General features: G+C 33.8%; 1 protein-coding gene across 1 annotated transcript in view; it reads right to left on the reverse strand.

Annotated features, from left to right (window-relative positions):
• Positions 1-4,884, reverse strand: part of LOC108358308 (uncharacterized) — a 13,151-nt gene extending 8,267 nt beyond the window's left edge. The window contains exon 1 of the mRNA XM_017609549.1: positions 4,802-4,884. The gene's annotated coding sequence lies outside the window, so the exon portion shown is untranslated. The remainder of the gene's footprint in view (positions 1-4,801) is intronic.
• Positions 4,885-18,175: the final 13,291 nt, after the last annotated feature.

An 18,175-nucleotide genomic window follows, 5' to 3' on the forward strand; every position in this document is an offset into this window, starting at 1 on the left:
GGTTGGTTTTATTACGTCTCGCGTTAGCCGCCGCACTACCAATCGCTCGGGGAAGATTCTTCAGACTGTTCGCAATATTTAATTGAGTATTTTACATATGCACGTACATATGTCAGTGTGTATGCTATGGAGTTTCTATAGGTCGCGGGTTGCCTTTTCAGCGCAAAGGACCATGTTTGCTTTTTGGAGTAGCAAAAGGGAGCGCAGGGTGCGCCAGAGATTCTATTTCCGTTGAAATGAAAAGACGAGGAATTTCAATATTACAATTGCTTCGCAAATTATTTTATTGACTTCAATAATTCAGTTTAGTATTAAAAGAGCTAGGTCATTAAAGGTATGACAAAATTTTTCCCGAGGGGCGTTATATGCAAAAAAAGGAAGAGAGGTGCGATGCGGCTGCGACGGCGCGTAAAAAGATACTGATACTAGCAATTTAATTGCGGGCACGAATCACCCCGTGGCCCCGCTTACAATTACAACAAGAACGCTATTTCACCTGACTAATTCACAATGGTGTACAGTAAAATGGCGTTGCCAGCCGCACGCGGATTATGAAACAATAAGCATTAATTGTACAATTCAAACGTTATTAATCGAATTCGATTAAATTTGGACTCATGTCCGCAACAATGGGTTTATATGGACTTCTTCAGAGAATGAACTTTATTTTAATGAAAATTCTTAAAAATAAGTAAATAAAAATAAGTGGAAAACAATATCACTTTGAAATGAGGTGCTTTTGATATGACTGCATGTACATTAGGGTGGTCCAAAAACAGTAGTCGGAATTGTAATGCTCTCACTCCCTAGGATTGTTGTATATAGAAAAGTGTACCCATATTTTTTTTTTAAATCAAAAAATATTTAGTGGTCGTTCAAAGCGCTCAAAGTTTTCCATGTATTTTTGTATGGGAAAAAACAACTTTTCGTAGAAATGGTATAGAATTTTTGAAAATCAATATTTTTCGATCAGAAAACTCTGGTTATTTTCAGGAGACTTTCAATAATAATACGCAATTATTTATTTAACAATTTTTTAATACTAACGATTTTTTATTTGTCCCCCATTGCATTTTTCGGGGTTTTTGGGGTTTTTGGCGGACCTACAAATTATAGTTGCGATGAAAAAAGGTTAAATAAACAATTGGGTATTATTATTGGGAATCCTGCAGCTGAAAAAAGTTTTCCGATAGAAAAATAGTTTTTTTGAATTATATACCATTTCTACCAAAAGTGTTTTTCCCCATATAAAATATGTACATGGGAAACTTTGGGCGCTTTGAGCGACCTCTAACTATTTTTTGATTTCAAAATAAAAAATAGGGATATATTTTTTCGGTATAGAACAATCTTGGGGGGTGAGAGCATAAAAATTCCGACTTTACTTTTTCACATGCATTTTTGGACCCCCCTAATGCACATATATGTTTCTCGTATTTATAAATAGATTCCCTGAGGAAGACGCGAATATGCGTCCAAACGAGTAGGAGGAAAATAAACGTTTATTCTTGTTGTAATAAAATACCGAAAAGCTCCATACACAACATTAAACTCTCAGCTTAGTCGAGGAGAAATAATTATTACATACACGTATGTTTGGTTTTTGTACGGCTGCTAGTACCACTTTATATGAATTCGCTATTCTTCTACGCGAGTATCTGAAATGTGCTACTCTTCCACGCAAAAATCTGAAATGTGCTAGTCTTCCACCCAAAAATCTGAAATGTGCTAGTCTTCCACGCAAATAGTGAAATGTGCTACTCTTCCACGCAAAAATCTGAAAAGTGCTAGTCTTCCACGCAAATAGTGAAATGTGCTACTCTTCCACGCAAAAATCTGAAATGTGCTACTCTTCCACGCAAAATTCTGAAATGTGCTACTCTTCCACGCGAATAGTGAAATGTGCTAGTCTTCCACGCGAAAATCTGAAATGTGCTACTTTTCGACGCGAATAATGAAATGTGCTAGTCTTCGACGCGAAAAGTGAAATGTGCTAGTCTTCCACGGTAATTTGAGATGTGCTACTCTTCGTTGGGAGCGACGATATAAGGTTGTAGCAGCCGTTAAAAAAAAAAAGTTACATAAATATGTATGTTTATACTATAATTATTTTTCTTCGGTCATGCAGAAAGTTTAGTGTTGTATATGGAGCCTTTTGGCCGGTTATTACAAGTAAAATAAACGTTTATTTTTCCTCCTACACCTTTCGACATTCGCGTCTTTCTCAGGGAATCTTTATTTATAAATAAATACGAAAAAACATATACATACAGTATCATATCAAGAGGACCCCGTTTCAAAGTGATATTATTTATGTTATGTTTATTTATTTACTTAAAAAACCTTCAATTAAAATAAAGTTAATTCTCTTAAAAAAATCCATATTGGCCCAAGTTTAAAGCCCAGGAGAATACTAAAAAAACTCAACAAAATTTCAACAACGCAAACGCAAATGAAATATTTTCCTTCGAAGAACTGTCCAAATATTTACATTGGCAAAAAATTAAGATATCACATGTACGGAAAATTACAATAAAAAATAGCAAAAATCAAGTAGACATGGCAGTAAAATACGACTTTATGCAAAGCGAGGAGAAGTTGAACCTAATGAAAAAAAATTTTCAATGGTCAACCATGAAATACTGTGAATTGCCTAAAGCTTACAAGGGAAAAATACCTTTAAAAAAAAGAAAAGTGGATGATATTCAACAAATGATTAGTAAACGGTATATACCGTCTGAATTTCATGATTTTCATAATACAATTAAAGAAATATAGAATAAACGTTTGAATTTTCAATATATATTATGCTTTTATGATTTACTTTAAACCGGAGACGTGCAGTTTTCGCGGCTTAACAATCTGAAATATGCTACTCTTCCAAGCGAAAATCTGAAATGTGCTAGTCTTCCACGCAAAAATCTGAAATGTGCTAGTCTTCCACGCAAATAACGAAATGTGCTAGTCTTCCACGCAAAAATCTGAAATGTGCTAGTCTTCCACGCAAATAACGAAATGTGCTACTCTTCCACGCAAACATCTGAAATGTGCTAGTCTTCCACGCAAATAACGAAATGTGCTAGTCTTCCACGCAAAAATCTGAAATGTGCTAGTCTTCCACGCGATTAGTGAAATGTGCTAGTCTTCCACGCGAGAATCTGAAATGTGCTACTTTTCGACGCGAATAATGAAATGTGCTAGTCTTCGACGCGAATAGTGAAACGTGCTAGTCTTCCACGGTAATTTGAGATGTGCTACTCTTCGTTGGGAGCGACGATATGTGCATACATAAATATATTTTCCCTGCACGATTCATTTCGTTTGTTGTTTCGTCTATAACTACTAAACTACTGTAGTGTACTATCGCCAAAGTGAACTCAGCCGTTTTGTTTCGTATTGTACCGAACTGTTAAAGTAATAAACGAAACGAAATAATAACGTACAATATAGTTTATTTTCGTACACTGGGTGTAAGCCGTTTATTCAAAATATAAATGGCCGTGAACATGTCACGAAAAGTTGGCCATGTCAGGTAATCACCTTTGAATACATCTGTATCGCAGGGTGGGAGATGTATGTTGTTTGAACGAGTTGACATGTCCTCGTTTTCTTTTTCTATTTTTTCTAACCTATCACACAGATCGCTTATTTTCGACATGCAGCGCAAGAAAGCTGAGTAGCTCGTTTTATTTTTTTTTCTTATTGCACTCAGATCCTTTGCAGAAAGTGACTCGGTTATTAGAAGCTCGTCAAATAGAGCTTTGGCTTTATCCCACAGGGTTTTCAGGTCAGCTTGCTGAATTCTCAGCGAGTATATTGAATGCTCATTGCTGGGCGTACTCATAAAATCTATATCAAACTCTATGACGGAGTCGGTCAAGCGATTGAATGTCTCCATATTGGATTTTAATCTGTAAATACGACCTTACTAAAACTTTAAAGTCTTCGATTAGGATAAGCAACACAACAAAAGCGGAATTTCCCAACGCAAATGATCAAAAAGAACAGAAAAACACTACTAAGAACCCCAATTGGTTATAGCAATGGTACCAATAGGATTTTCCACCAAGTCAAGTTTATAAATTAACGTATGCAACCAATTTACTTTATATATGTATGTATGTATGTTTATTAACACCGATTCAAAATATATAAAAATTTATGTATGTATGGATATGTATTTAATTATTGCTCGCCAAACACAATGTCTATATGTATGTATGTAATGTCAAAAATTGAACGCCCGTAAGATAATTTATTTTCCGCAATTATATGGAGCGCCTTTATTTTTTTTAAATATTTATGGACAACTCTATGTGCATATATGTATGAACAACTCAAAACGTGAAAGTGATTTTGTAAATTTAATTTGCTGAAGTGCAATATAGCTTCTAAGCTAGCGCAAGTGCCGTGAAAAAGTGAGGTTATGAGAACCGAACCAAAGGATGCAGTGTTGTTGGTGAATTAACACAAAATGCAAGCAACGAACGAATGTAAATGACTATGCAGAATTTTCCTTATGTGAATTAATTATATTGCTATTAATCACCGAAATTTAAATTGTCGCAAGTTGTTTCACGCTTATTTAAAATACACTGCAACTTTTTGAAATGGCCGTAGCGCGCACTTTTGTATATATGTATATTTTTGTATGCTAACAAGCAAATGAAATATTTTAATGCACTTAAGTCTCTTACTTCACAAAATCACTTTGGTTATTTAGTTTTTCACAATTTATAGTTTTGTGGCGCGAATTTTACACACAAAAAAATATAGTGCAGTGAAATTTTTAACCACGTACCTTATTTTGTCGTTTTAAAACAGGTGTCGAATTTGCTAAAAGCTGCTATATGTTTGTAATTGCTGCAGGTTTTGAATCCTTAAACTGCTCCTGTGGTTAACGTCACTGAATTTTGAATGAGCTGTGTGGAGTGGTATTCTCGCGGATAAGCCTGTCCTGATTGGCATACAACTTGTTGGTGCTGGTGAGAAAACTTTTTCAGTCTCGGCGACAAAGGACCATATTCCTCGGCGCAACGCTTGAGCAATATTTGGGTGCACGTTCGCACCGATGATTAATTTAATGAAAAGAAATTAAAATCTTGGTATTAGTATTACTAAAATAATAGTGTTTATTCACTTAAGTAATTTGTATATATATATATATATATATGTACATATATTTGAATTGCAGATTACCTTGAAATACAAAAGCTGAGCTTGGTGGCTGGATGACGTCCTCTTCGGATACTCGCAAAAGAAGTAAGTGGACCGTTCTTGATTTTAGTTACGGTTGCTTGTCGAACTGTTTATTTGACGAAAGTTTATTGTTGCAGATTTAACAGAGTAGTTAACAGCTCGACAGCAACCGTAATAATTAAGTTATGTCATACATTAGGGTGGGTTGAAAAGTTTTGCAAATTTAGGCCGTTGGCCTAAACATATGTAAAAGAGCTTCTAGTGTGGTCCATATATAAAGATTAATTATTAAGAAATATAAGAGGCCAAGTAGGGGTTAAATTCACTCCCGTTTTATCTTAGGATGCTGCATTTTATATAGAAGAAAATGCTTAGCACCGTCAGTCAAAAACATTATTAAAAAATTATAGTTTACAAAACTAAAACCTCCCTATTATAATTGCCATTCGTACTGTCATCAGGTATGTAACTTGAGAATAGAAATCGCCGAATCTCTTAGGCGCATCAATATTACATAGTTACATCCCGAGCTAATAAAAGGAAGGTAAAAATTAACGCTATTTCCTAATAATATAATAATAGATTGGCGCTTACACATATGTTAGTGTTTGGCCGAGCTTCTCCTCCGATTTGTGCCGTGCGCCTTGATGTTGTCACACAAAGCGCAGGGACCTACGGTTTTACGCCGACTCCGAACGGCGATTGTATTTTTATGAGAAGCTGTTTTTCATGGCAGAAATACACTCGGGGGCTTGCCATTGCCTGCCGAGGGACGACCGCTGTTAATAAAAAAACTTTTTCTATATTTTTTGCGATGTTGCTTTGACCAGGGCTTAAACCCAGGTGCTGATGAGTGAAAGCGCGCACTGCTTACCACTACACCACAGCGGCCGACAACGCTATTTCCTAGTGTCTAGAAATTTTCACTTTCACCTACTGAAATTTAAGGGACTACAAAACTGCATACCTAAAAATTCTGACCAAAAATTTTAAAATTTTTTGGTGTAATTGTTAAAGTTTGTTGATATTTTATAATTTTTGTAAGAAGTTTGAAATGTAGATTTATGTGGTTCTGGTTAGGTAACGTGCTAGACTCTTATAAACACAAGTAAGAGCAGCGCTGTCTTCGACTATGCCGAAGGTTTCATACCTTTCATGAGCATCTGAAAATTGTACTTTAACAGATTACTGCATTTGAAAAAAATTTATATATTCACAGCAGGCATAGATCTCATATATATTCACAGCAGGCATAGTATCTCCTCTAAATATATAAGAAATCATATCTAAACAATCAGAGTGATTTTCACTGCTGTGTGATCGGTATGTAAACCGGTAACACAATTTAATGGGTTAAGCTTCTTACATAAAGGAGATATATCGCAAAAACTGGTATCTGAACAATCAGTGGTATAAGAGTTAAAGCTCATACACCATACATTTTGATGATTTTCTCAGTAGACGTTGTATTATTGTTTATAAAATAGCTTAAGAAATTTATCAGTTTTAACTGTCCAAATAAAGGAGTGTTACAGTAAAACCCCACATCTGAACAATCGGTTGCATGACCGCAATAAACAGGTTATAGTGATCCGATCTTTGTTAATTTTACTGTAAACTTTCTGTTGATAATGAGTGAAAATAATGCGAATTTTATGTTTTTAGCTGCATAAATGGCGAAATTATAACGAAAGTTCTCATAACTGAACAATCAATTGTATGGGAGATATATGTTATAGTGACCCGATCTTTGTTATTTTCACCGTAAGTATTATGTTAATAATGATTGAAAATGGTGCGAATTTTTATGTTCCTAGCTGCATAAATGAAGAAGTTATGGCAAAAAATCTCATATCTGAACAATCAGTTGTATGGTAGATATAGGTTATAGCGACCCGATCTTCGCCATTTTCACCGAAAGTATTCTTTTGAAAATGAGTGACCACTGTGCAAAATTTCATGTGCCTAGCTACTTAAATGGAGGAGTTATAACTAAAAAGCTTATATCTGAACAATCAGTTGTATGAGAGCTATAGGTTATAGTAACTCGATCTTTGTAATTTTCACTCTAAATTTTGTGTTGATAATGGGTGGAAGTATTGAAAAATTTCATGTTCCTAGCTGCATAAATGGAGAAGTTTTAACGAAAAATCTCATATCTGAACAATCAGTTGAATGGGAGCTATATGTTATAGTGGTCCGATTCTTCCGGTTCCGACAAATGATTAATACATTATAAAAATACACCCACCTACCAAATTTGATCCGGATATCTCGAAAACTGAGAGACTAGATTGCATACAAACAGACGGACAGACAGACAGACAGACAGACAGACGGACAGACGGACATGGCTAAATCGACTCAGCTCGCCGTTCTGATTATTTAAGTATACATTTTAATGGGTCTATCTCTTCTTATTCTGGTACTTACAAACATCGGACCAAAGTTATAATACCATTTCATGCTCATGAAAGGTATAAAAAAAAACTATAACCATCAGACTAACAAAATAAAAAACCAAAACTGGTCAAAATGTAACTTAGCTGAATCAGCTGACCACAAGGGTATATAGATAATGGACGAGTCCACGCATGCCCCCTTCCTAACGTGCGTCCACCTCAACAAACCTTGTTAGCCCTGCAAACCTACCTCTGACAATTGTCCCACAAATAGCTGTCACGGGTGGCACATACTTCTCTGTTGAGTTATTCTTATATAACTACGTGGAAACGACAATGCAATTATGATAAATATTTGCAATGATATTCTAACATCCTGTAACAAACACGAAACACAACCTCAACTTCTGTAATTAAATATAACAACCTTTAGCTTTTTTTGTCACGGGTGGGACAAGACCAATTCTGCTTAATAATAATTCATAATATAGATAAAGCAGTCACAAAATTTAATATATGGGTAAGGCTTCCTCAAGTGGGCACCGAATTTACCAACATTAATGATTTTCAATGATGTTCAAACTAGATCGAAATGCACGCATTTTTTTCATAGATAAATTTTCGTCCTCGAAGCGCAGAAATTGCTTAAAAATTCAATTTTTTATTGATTGAAAAGCAAAAAAAAAATATTTTTGCATCGCAAATAATTTCATTGTATAGTTTAATGTTTCCTAAACCTGCACCCAAAAAATTTTTTCATTCGGACTCTTACTTTCAAAGAAAAATAAAAATTTCCAAAACACTGCAAAAATTTTCAATTGTTGATTAAAAAAAAAAACTATTTGGAATTTTGCAACAAAAATTACACAGTGTACTGTTCGACTACAAAACTCGGCGCTGCCGGAATATCATTGAAAAATATTAATGTTGGTAAATTCGGTGCCCACTTGAGGAAGCCTTACCCATATAACATAATTTTATTAAAAGCAGATGGTTTCTACTATATATTTTTCTTACCAAACACTTGAATTATGAATCGCAAATTATTTGACATTGCATTCAACACAACCTATTTTTAACTAAATCAACAAATTTACTTAGAATCTGATTTCAAAAGGTGAAAAAAGGTAATAAAGCATTAAAGCTTTGTTACTTTTTGGTTGATTCAGGATTTTACAACTGTCTTATCCACACGTTCGTTAGTTATGGAAAATCAGGGGTTTTACACACCTCTAAAGAAAATTGTTTTTGATTTTACAGGTATATGTAAATGTACCTTCAATTAAGACGTTTTTGCAATAAAAATTATGCTCAAGATCACATAAGTTTTTAGCTTTAAAAGATCGTTTATTCTGAAAGCACACCTCTTGCTAAGGTATCAAATGATTCGCAATTGTTTGTAGAATACAACAAATACTTAAAAAGTTTTTAAAGTAAAATTTTTAAAAAACTCTACGCAATAAACCGAAAATTTTGAAAATTGTGAAAAGTAGAGTTACACACTTTTTGTTACTTGTCATTTAGTTATTTTTTAAAGCACACTTTAGTTACCAACTACATACGAAGTGTACACATACACAAGTACTAATTGCACATAAAATTTCAAACCAGTATCTGGTGTGCTTCAATAGTTGTGACATAATTAATTGTGCCCTTTCATAAAAATTACATAAAAAATTCGGTTGTTTTCACAACGTTTTTTTTATTTAAATACCTATAATTCAAAAGTTATGCAGTAAATTTATCAAAATTTTTATTTTTTTTTTTTTCGAGGCCTCAAGTATACGTCTATGAATAGTGTCCAAAAGCAACCATCTTGATGTAGTTTACAACAATAAAAATAAAGCTAAATAACTCAAAGGCTACCTGTTTTTTAGATTTGTCCATATCCGTTATGCCTTTCGGCAGCGGGCGGATTAAAAATTGAATAAAAATCGTACAGCTGACTGCAGTTTACCAACTACCAGAAAAATTGTCAAGCTTCCTTCGATAATAAAATAATTTTACACAAACAAACGGTGTGTCCCTACTTTAAAACTGGATCAAAATCTTAAAAAAATTCACACCAGTAGAGTTAAACTATTTAAAAGTAATTGTGTTTTAAATTGTCATTAACAATTGCAAATCCACTTTTCTTAATCCATATTCCAGTTGGTTTTGTATTGTGTGGTCATATTTATTGAACCTTTGTATTATATTTATTTGCACCTTTGTATAATTGATGCATCTATGTTAATAGATGCATTGAAGTAGAGTTGGACACGGGCCGGGCGTAAGCAAGCGGGTATGGGCCGGAATATTTGCTGTCAGCACGAACTCGTGCGTGCATGGGCGTTCAGTAAAATTTCATAAAAGCACGAAAAAGCCCGTGGGTAATACTACAAATTTAGATAAGCTTTTGTTTTTATACAAAAAAAAATTAAAAATAGTAAATCTTAAAACTCTTTTGATAAAAGAAAAGCAAAAAAATAATTATTTGGGAACCGATAGAAAAAATTAGCTACTTTGTAGTTTTGTTTACATATCTGTACATAAAATACCTTCCACTTTTTCAGCTTCCCAGAAAATATATTATACAAATCTTTGATGTAAAAAATTGATTCGCTTAAGTAAATATACATAAGCCGTCATCGATTCCCCATCAGTTAGCGAGTGGCGAAATGAACGAACTCAATGAGGTACAACCAAACTCGCTATCGTCTATCCGTGCTAGCTAACTTTGTTGTTGCTTTCACATGCAAAATTCTTCTTTAAGCGACCGCAACTCAAACATAGCGAGCGAGAAGTGGCGAATCGATGACGGCTATACATAAACACAAAATTAAAAATATGTACATATGTATACATATAATAAAAGTTGGCTCTTTATTTCCGGGCTGGAACGTGTCCCGTCGTGCCGGGCCGGGTCGGGCCGGGTCCCACTAAAATTCTTAACGTGCGGGCTCGTGCGTGTTTTTGAAAGTTGATTTTGCACTCGCGTCGGGCCGAGGTTTGTTCTTTATTTGCAAATTTTTGCGAATAGTTGAAAACTCATACAAACTTTTACGGAAATAAAAACAGTAGTGTTTTTGTTTACGTAATTAACTAAATGAAAAGAAAATCCTTAAAATTTTCCGCAGCCGAATTTCGGGAGGGTTTGAACCCCCAAAACCCCTACCTGCGTTCACTCCTGGGGCTGAAACAAGTGCTTCTTGAGTGTATGCACATGGTATTATTTTAACAAAAACTTGCTAATAAAAGGTTTAAGAAAAAGACCAATACGAGAATGAAAATAAAGGTGAGTACGTACATTGTTAAGAAAAAGGATAAAGGCAAAGATAAAAATAAAAACAAAAACAAAGACACGTAAAGATAAAAGCAAAAATGAAGACTAAGGTAAATTTAAACACTTGACTTAGTATATAAGGGCAAAGGTGAAGGGGAATATGTAGATCATGAAAATAATAAACATAAAAAAACAAAGATAAATATAAAGAAAAAGATGAGGATGAGGATACCGATAAAGTAAAGATGAATATAGAGGAAGAAAGGTTAAAATAGAGGTAATTATAGAGAAAAGAATATAGATAGAGACACTGAGACTCAATCTGCGAACTATTTTGGGTTTTTAGGGATTCTCGGGAATTATCGATATAATAATCGATATTTTTATCGGTTTTGTTATCAATAATTTTATCGATTTTGTTATCAAAATTTTTATCGATTTTTCTATCGAAATTTCCGGAACTTATCGATATAATAATCGCTATTTTTATCGATTTTGTAATCGATATTTTTATAGCTACTTTTAACTATTTTGTTATCGCTATTTTTTATCGATATTTTTATCGGGTTTGTTATCGATATTTTTATCGATTTTGTTATAAATATTGCATATGTATATAAATAATATATTGTATATATATATAATATAGATTTTGTTATCGATTTTTTATAGATTTTTATCGATTTTGTTATCGATTATTTATACATTTTTATGTCGATTTTTTTATTGTTATTTTTATCGATTTTCTTATCGATTTCGATTATTGTCGATTTTGCTGTCGAAATTTTTTCGGTTTTGTTATCGATATTTTGTTCAATGTTACTATAGATTTTGTTATCGATAGAGTATAAAGATAGAAATGAAGCTAAGGAAAAACATAATAACATAAATGAAATTATAACGAACAGGGGTAGAAGTAGGGATCTAGATAGAAAAAAAGACAAGAAATATAACCTGATGCAGATATAAGTATGTATGTATATACATATGTATTAGGGCGGTTAATTTTTCGGCTTTTTACCATCCCGAGATTTTCGGGATGGCGTTGTCACAATCCCGGGATCCCGGGATAAGTGCCGGGATTTAGATATTCATTACTTTTCTTGACTTTTCTACAACTTGAATCGAAAAAATTGCTTCTATATTGAAGCTCTTCTACCATGAAATAAATAATATATAAATGGGATTGACCCTACCTACTTTTTTATTTAAAGTGGCGTTTGTATTTTTTCTCTCTGACCGCAGGATTTATTTTGAAGGACGTTGTAATTTCAAAGATATGATTAATTCCACAAATTGTTAAAAAATTCAATGCAATGTAGAATAAAAATATGGGTAACAAATGCAATAGGAAATTTCTTTAGAATCCCGGGATTAACATTCCTAATATGTATGTATATTGGTTATGAGACAAAATAGATATGTAACGTAAGTTTCACTTCTGCAGTGTTGACCAGACGCGTTTTTTTTGTTGCAGAATGAATAATGTGACCAACTATTTCATAGGTCAAAGAAGTACAGGACCTGAGAACAAAAAATTTTGTGAAAGTAATGACAAAAATGCTAAAAGCGGAATATACAATAACGTTGACAGTGTACCAAATCCAACAAAGTTAATTTTTTAATTAACAAGTAAAGAATTTTAAGTTGGGGCAGATTGAATATAATTTTTTTCACCTTTCTTTAAACTATGTACATGAAAAGTTGGGGGCTTCCCCCGATTTCAAACATTTTCGATAATATGCTCAACTAGACTTAGTGATATATTTAAATAAATGAACTGGGCTTGGTAGAAATCGAAGAAAGTTCTCTGTATAGAAATAGAAATAGAAATCAGTTTTCATCGATCAATTGTTTCATGTCATATGTTTGAAAATCTCTCATCATAAATCTCGTTATTTTATTTTCCAAAAATTAGGCCATACGAGTCTTGGAAGGCAAGAACAATTCAAAAATACTTTTTTTATGAATTTATTGATATGAAATATTAATTTATCTGTCGTTAGTATGTTAATTTAGTGGCCAAGGCATTCGGTGCCAAGCGTTCATTGTAGCTGTAGCTTCTAACCTGCGTTCTGTCAAACCAACGCCAACGCCAAAGTCAACCCGAAAGTTCTATGTGGACCGGCCTTTAAACACATTTTTATTGATTGAATAGTTACTTACAATGAAATTTGTCAGCTACAGATGTGAAGTGGTTTACAGTCATAATTTACATACGTTTTGATCTACGAGTACCCTTTTTAACTGAGGTGACTAACCTTTTAGAATTTTTCGAATCAGTTAAAGAAAACTCAGCTTAAAAGGTAGTAAGAAATATTGCAAAGAAGTACATTTGACTGTACTTCGAAGTTCGAAGTACGACGGCCCAAAAAGAAGTATTGTACTTCCGAAAGAAGTACGGTTGGTCACATTGAGAATGAACCATATTTTTATAAAAAAATGACGAAATCCATGGCTGAGTTGAAGATCGACCTATCTCGGCTGCCAGTTCGAAAACGCTCTATCTCAAAAAGTTTTCAAGAACGCCCTATTTCAGAATTGAAAAACACCCTATCTCAAAATTCGGTTCAAAAATGCCCAATCTCACTTCAAAATGTATTGAAAATATGCTGATATAGGGCGTTTTTGAATCGGCAGCTGAGATGGGGCGTTTTTGAAACGAATTCTGAAATAAGGCGTTCTTGAAAAATTTTTTGAGATAGAGTGTTTTCGAACTGACTGCCGAGATAGGTCGATCTTCCACTCAGCCATCGAAATAATATTAGGGAATAAAATTATGTATATATTGAGAAACATTTTCTGTGCCAATACTTTTTGCTGGCAGTGTATAATAAAACAAATAATCACTAATAATCTCAAAAATTTTATTTTTGAGTTGTTGCAGTCTTCTAGCAAATGATATGTTAGTATTTTTATCAATTTTGAGTAGTGTACATATAGATATATATACAGCTTCCAAAGCCTATACTCGTATGATAATTCTGACTCGCTGAACTTTGTAATTAATCTTTGATTATTCTAAAGTATTTTCATTTAAAATCCTGTAAACTAAATCTTCAAGCCATCATCTCTTCTTTTCCTCCCTTTGTTTTTGCGAGGATTCAGTGCTTTTTGAACTTAGTTCATTTAAATTAGTCATCAGAAAAGCGCAATATTAACTTTTTGATTTATAATGTTGTGTCAAGTTGTCACGAAGCGTGTCTATTAACGCTAGTTAGGCTATAGAGAACGTTTTGTTGCTGCTTTAACGCCTCAAAGTAAGTATTGCCAGTGATTATACCGCTCGGGAAAAGGTGATGATACTGTTGATTTATTACAACGTGGCATCCGTCAATGGACGGTTTTGACGTAGTATGCGGCTGGTTGTTACATGAGATACTTTGACGAACTGCCCGTGGCGTATGAGCAACATTGATAGGAACTCATGAATAATTATTAACTTTACGGTTTTTCCGTCTTCTGGCTTCGTTTCAATTAAAAAGTTTTTGTTAACGGCAACCAAGGTACGTCTAATGTCACTGATATATGTATGTAAGTTCAAAGGCAAGAAAGCAAGTATTTATTTCACCGCCTATAACATAATAAAGGAATTGGATGTACATACTTTGTTGAGCCAACAATCTAAGTTAAATACGAAGTGACTACAGTGTAAAGGCGAGACTTAAGACTATTGATTTCAGCGTATTGCACGAAGAAAATATAAATTTTTCTATTGAACGGCCTTTTCATAAAGAAGAGAACTTTTTCGGAATCAGTGACCCAAAACTCTGCCCTAGAATGAAAGTATGGCGCCCTCACTGCTGTTTAAATTTGTATATGAGAAATTTGAAGAACCTAAAATATTTTTCAAAGAATTTCAAAGGAAATTTTTAAAAAATTTTCTGCTATAAACTAGCAGTTCAAACATTTAATAACTTAGCAAGTCTGCTTACGCCATTCTGATTATGTCACATTTAGTCCAAAAAAGTTGACTAAGTTCGTTCACGTTAATCGATTGACAAAAGGGCACAGTTCGCCAACGCAAGGTCCCAATCCTAATATTTATACACATGTTTGTATGTACATAGGTATGAACATCTTACTAATGCACATTAGGTCAAATGATTCATTTGGCTGTGCGAAAGTCCAATTTCGTAAGGGCAGTTTTACATTATATTTTGTTGCCATTCTGTAGGAATACACCAAAATAACATAAACTTCACCATTTTGTAAAATAATAAACACCGTTAGACAGCAATAAGCCAAAGCTACACTTTCAAAACGTAACGTTTTTTGTAAAGTTCGAATAATTAAATGAAAATTTTAGATGGAAAACAAAACTTAAAGTGAGAACCTATGGCCCATTTAAAAAAGTGACTTTTTATCATTTGTTTGCAAAAAAACTGACTTATTTGCATAACCTCAAACATTTTCTGATTTATTTCCATTTATTACTTTATGTAAGCTTTTACAACTTCCGGCAAACGAAATGGAAAAGGAAATGAAGAAATTAAGAAGTAATGAGTTGATTTTATTTTACTTACCCTGCCGTTTTTAGCTGTTTTCCAGAAAAAACGGTTTTTTTCTGGGCTATCATGCTAATACAAAAGATGAGTTGTTTGAAGTTTGGCTGATTGGATGTTCGAAAAAAGACAAGCTTTTTTCGATTGTAAACCATGTTGAAAAAAAGTTGGTGCTGCTGATATTTGCGAAAGTTCCATGAAAAAAATGCGTATTTTTTGCAATTATTTATCAAAGAAAGACGATAATTATGGAAAGCAATTTGGAAAGGATGCTAAAATATTTAGATCTGAAAACATAGCGTTTCTTTCTGATGAAGTTGTTTTCGAAATCAAAAAGCCAACTGTGTCGACCAGCAGCCGAATTCCATCCTTCACTATCGCTAAAATACGAAAGCTAAAATTTTTAGCTATCTCCAAAAATCTCGCTTCTGTCCTCCATTTCGGTAAAAATAGCTTAGCTTAAATATTTTTTTTTGTGATAAATAGTGAAAATGGAAGAGAATTACTTTTAAGCTTGGGGTTGCGCCATCTCTTATTGACTAGGTCTTGAATCCAGCGCTGTGGCCTGCGAATGTGAAGGTTCGACCGTTTCAGAATTTTCAAAAGGGCGATCCTCTCAAAAACAAAATGTGGCGTTATCCAAAAAATGTACTTTATTCAATGATTTAAAAATTCACTTTCAGAATATGGGTGGCATTCGCACCAAGTCTGAAAGCATACGTACTCAGAGTGCCCATTTGGAATTTGACATCATAATTATTGTTGAGACATGGTTAAACTCTAATTTTTACGATGAAGAATTTTTCGATTCAAATCATTATAACGTCTTTCGTAAAGATCGCGATGCTAATAGAACGGGGCGTTCATTGGGTGGTGCCGTCCAGCGTTCGTTATACGCATTTCAAATAAAACTCTCTAATGAGACCCTATTCTCGAGCAATTGTGTGTTTGTGTCAAAAGTTCTTCTGGTTTTGGCGATTTTTATCTAGTAGCCTCTTACTTTCCGCCAAGTAGTAGTTTTGAAATCTATAAAGCTCATACGAACAATACTGTCTCCCTTGCTCAAAATAAAGTGAATGATAATCATCTCTGCGTGTTTGGCGATTTTAATCTTCCGAACATTATATGGTCAAAACATTTTTCCAACTTTGGGCTAACTCCAACTAATATTACCACTTCCCTTGAATCATATTTCGTTGATAATCTCTTAAGTTTAGTTTAGTTCAAATGAATTATTTTGAAAACAAAATTAATAGAATTCTTGATCTCATTTTCGTTACTGGCAACTTTGATTCTATTATCTCTCAATGTCTTTTTCCCTTCTCTCCTGCTGACAAAAATCATATTTCAATGTTGCTTAGAGTCGAATTTTATGCATTTTCCGTCAGCAAACCGGCCAATAGAATTGCCTTTAATTACTCTTCCTGTGACTTCTCTAGGCTTAAAGATCTGTTTTGTGCTTTTAATTGGGATGACATGCTTTCGGGCTTAAATGTCACTAACTACTTTAATGTTGGATATATGTTTCTCTAATATTCCCCAAAAAAAAGCGGTGCTATAAGTTCCCATGGTATACACCTAAATTAAAGAAACTTAAAAATCAGCGTAACAAATTCTACAAAAAGTATATAAAAACTAAGAATCAAGAATTCTGCATCAAATATCAGTGTTATTTAAAAGAATTTAATTGCCTAAAAAATGTATTTACCGTAATTACATACTTAATGTTGAGAATAATATTAAATCGAGTCCTAAGGCTTTTTGGCAATTCATCAAATCCAGCAAGTCCTGTGCGAATGTACCAGCTGCCGTGTGTTTGAATTATAAAGTGGCGAGCTCTTCGTGTGAGGTTGCCAATTTATTTGCCGAGTTTTTCCAATCTAACTTTGTCCGAGACAATATAGACTCCTATAATCTTCCCGAATGTAATCAGTTTTCTTCTCTAAATTTTGGTAATTTGAATCTCTCCTCTGAGGACCTATCAGAAAGAATTTTAGCTTTGAAGCCCTCATCTCAGACAGACGTGGACGGCCTCTCGGTAATTTTATTCAAAAAATGTCCCGCTATAGTCACTCGATCCTAGGTTTTGTGAGACGAAATAGTGCTAACTTTTCAGATCCGTTCACAATTAAATTATTGTTTACTGCGTTTGTTCGGTCCAGGCTTGAATATGCTTCATTCATTTGGAGACCTCATCACCAATTTGCTATAGCAAGAATTGAACGGGTGCAAAAGGTGTTTCTGAAATTTGCTCTAAGATGTCTAAATTTCTTGGACCCTATTCCATCCCGCCTGCTTTTAATAAACTTAGAGTTACTTGAACGCAGAAGGTCGATACTATCGCTGTCTTTCGTTTTTAATTTAATTCAAGGGGGCATTGATTGTGAGTTTCTGTTGCAACGCATAAACTTTCTTATTCCGGCAAGAACTTTACGAAGCTCTTACCCTTTTTAACTTAAGATTTTCAAACCCAATTATGAATCCAATGCACCCATTGCACGAGCGCTTCGCGAATTTAATGAGATCTCGAATTCTATTTCGTTTGACTTTCAATTTCTAAGAATCAGTTGACTGTTCAGTTGAATTCATCTTTCTCTCATACATTTAATAAACCAGTGTAGCAATTTTTATTTTAGTCATAATTTATCTTCGAAATAATTTTGAATGATTTGTATTAGCACTAAGTGAGTAGTCAGTAAGAACCATTGTGTTTTTTATACCCGAGCGCACTTGTGAACAAGGGTATATTAATTTTGTTTACATAACGGTTGTTTGTAACAGCCAAAACGAATCGAGATAGATAT

Source organism: Rhagoletis zephyria, unplaced genomic scaffold (assembly GCF_001687245.7).
Source record: "Rhagoletis zephyria isolate East Lansing unplaced genomic scaffold, Rhagoletis_zephyria_1.1 Rzeph_scaffold_00234, whole genome shotgun sequence".
In the NCBI taxonomy this organism is placed as follows: domain Eukaryota; kingdom Metazoa; phylum Arthropoda; class Insecta; order Diptera; family Tephritidae; genus Rhagoletis; species Rhagoletis zephyria.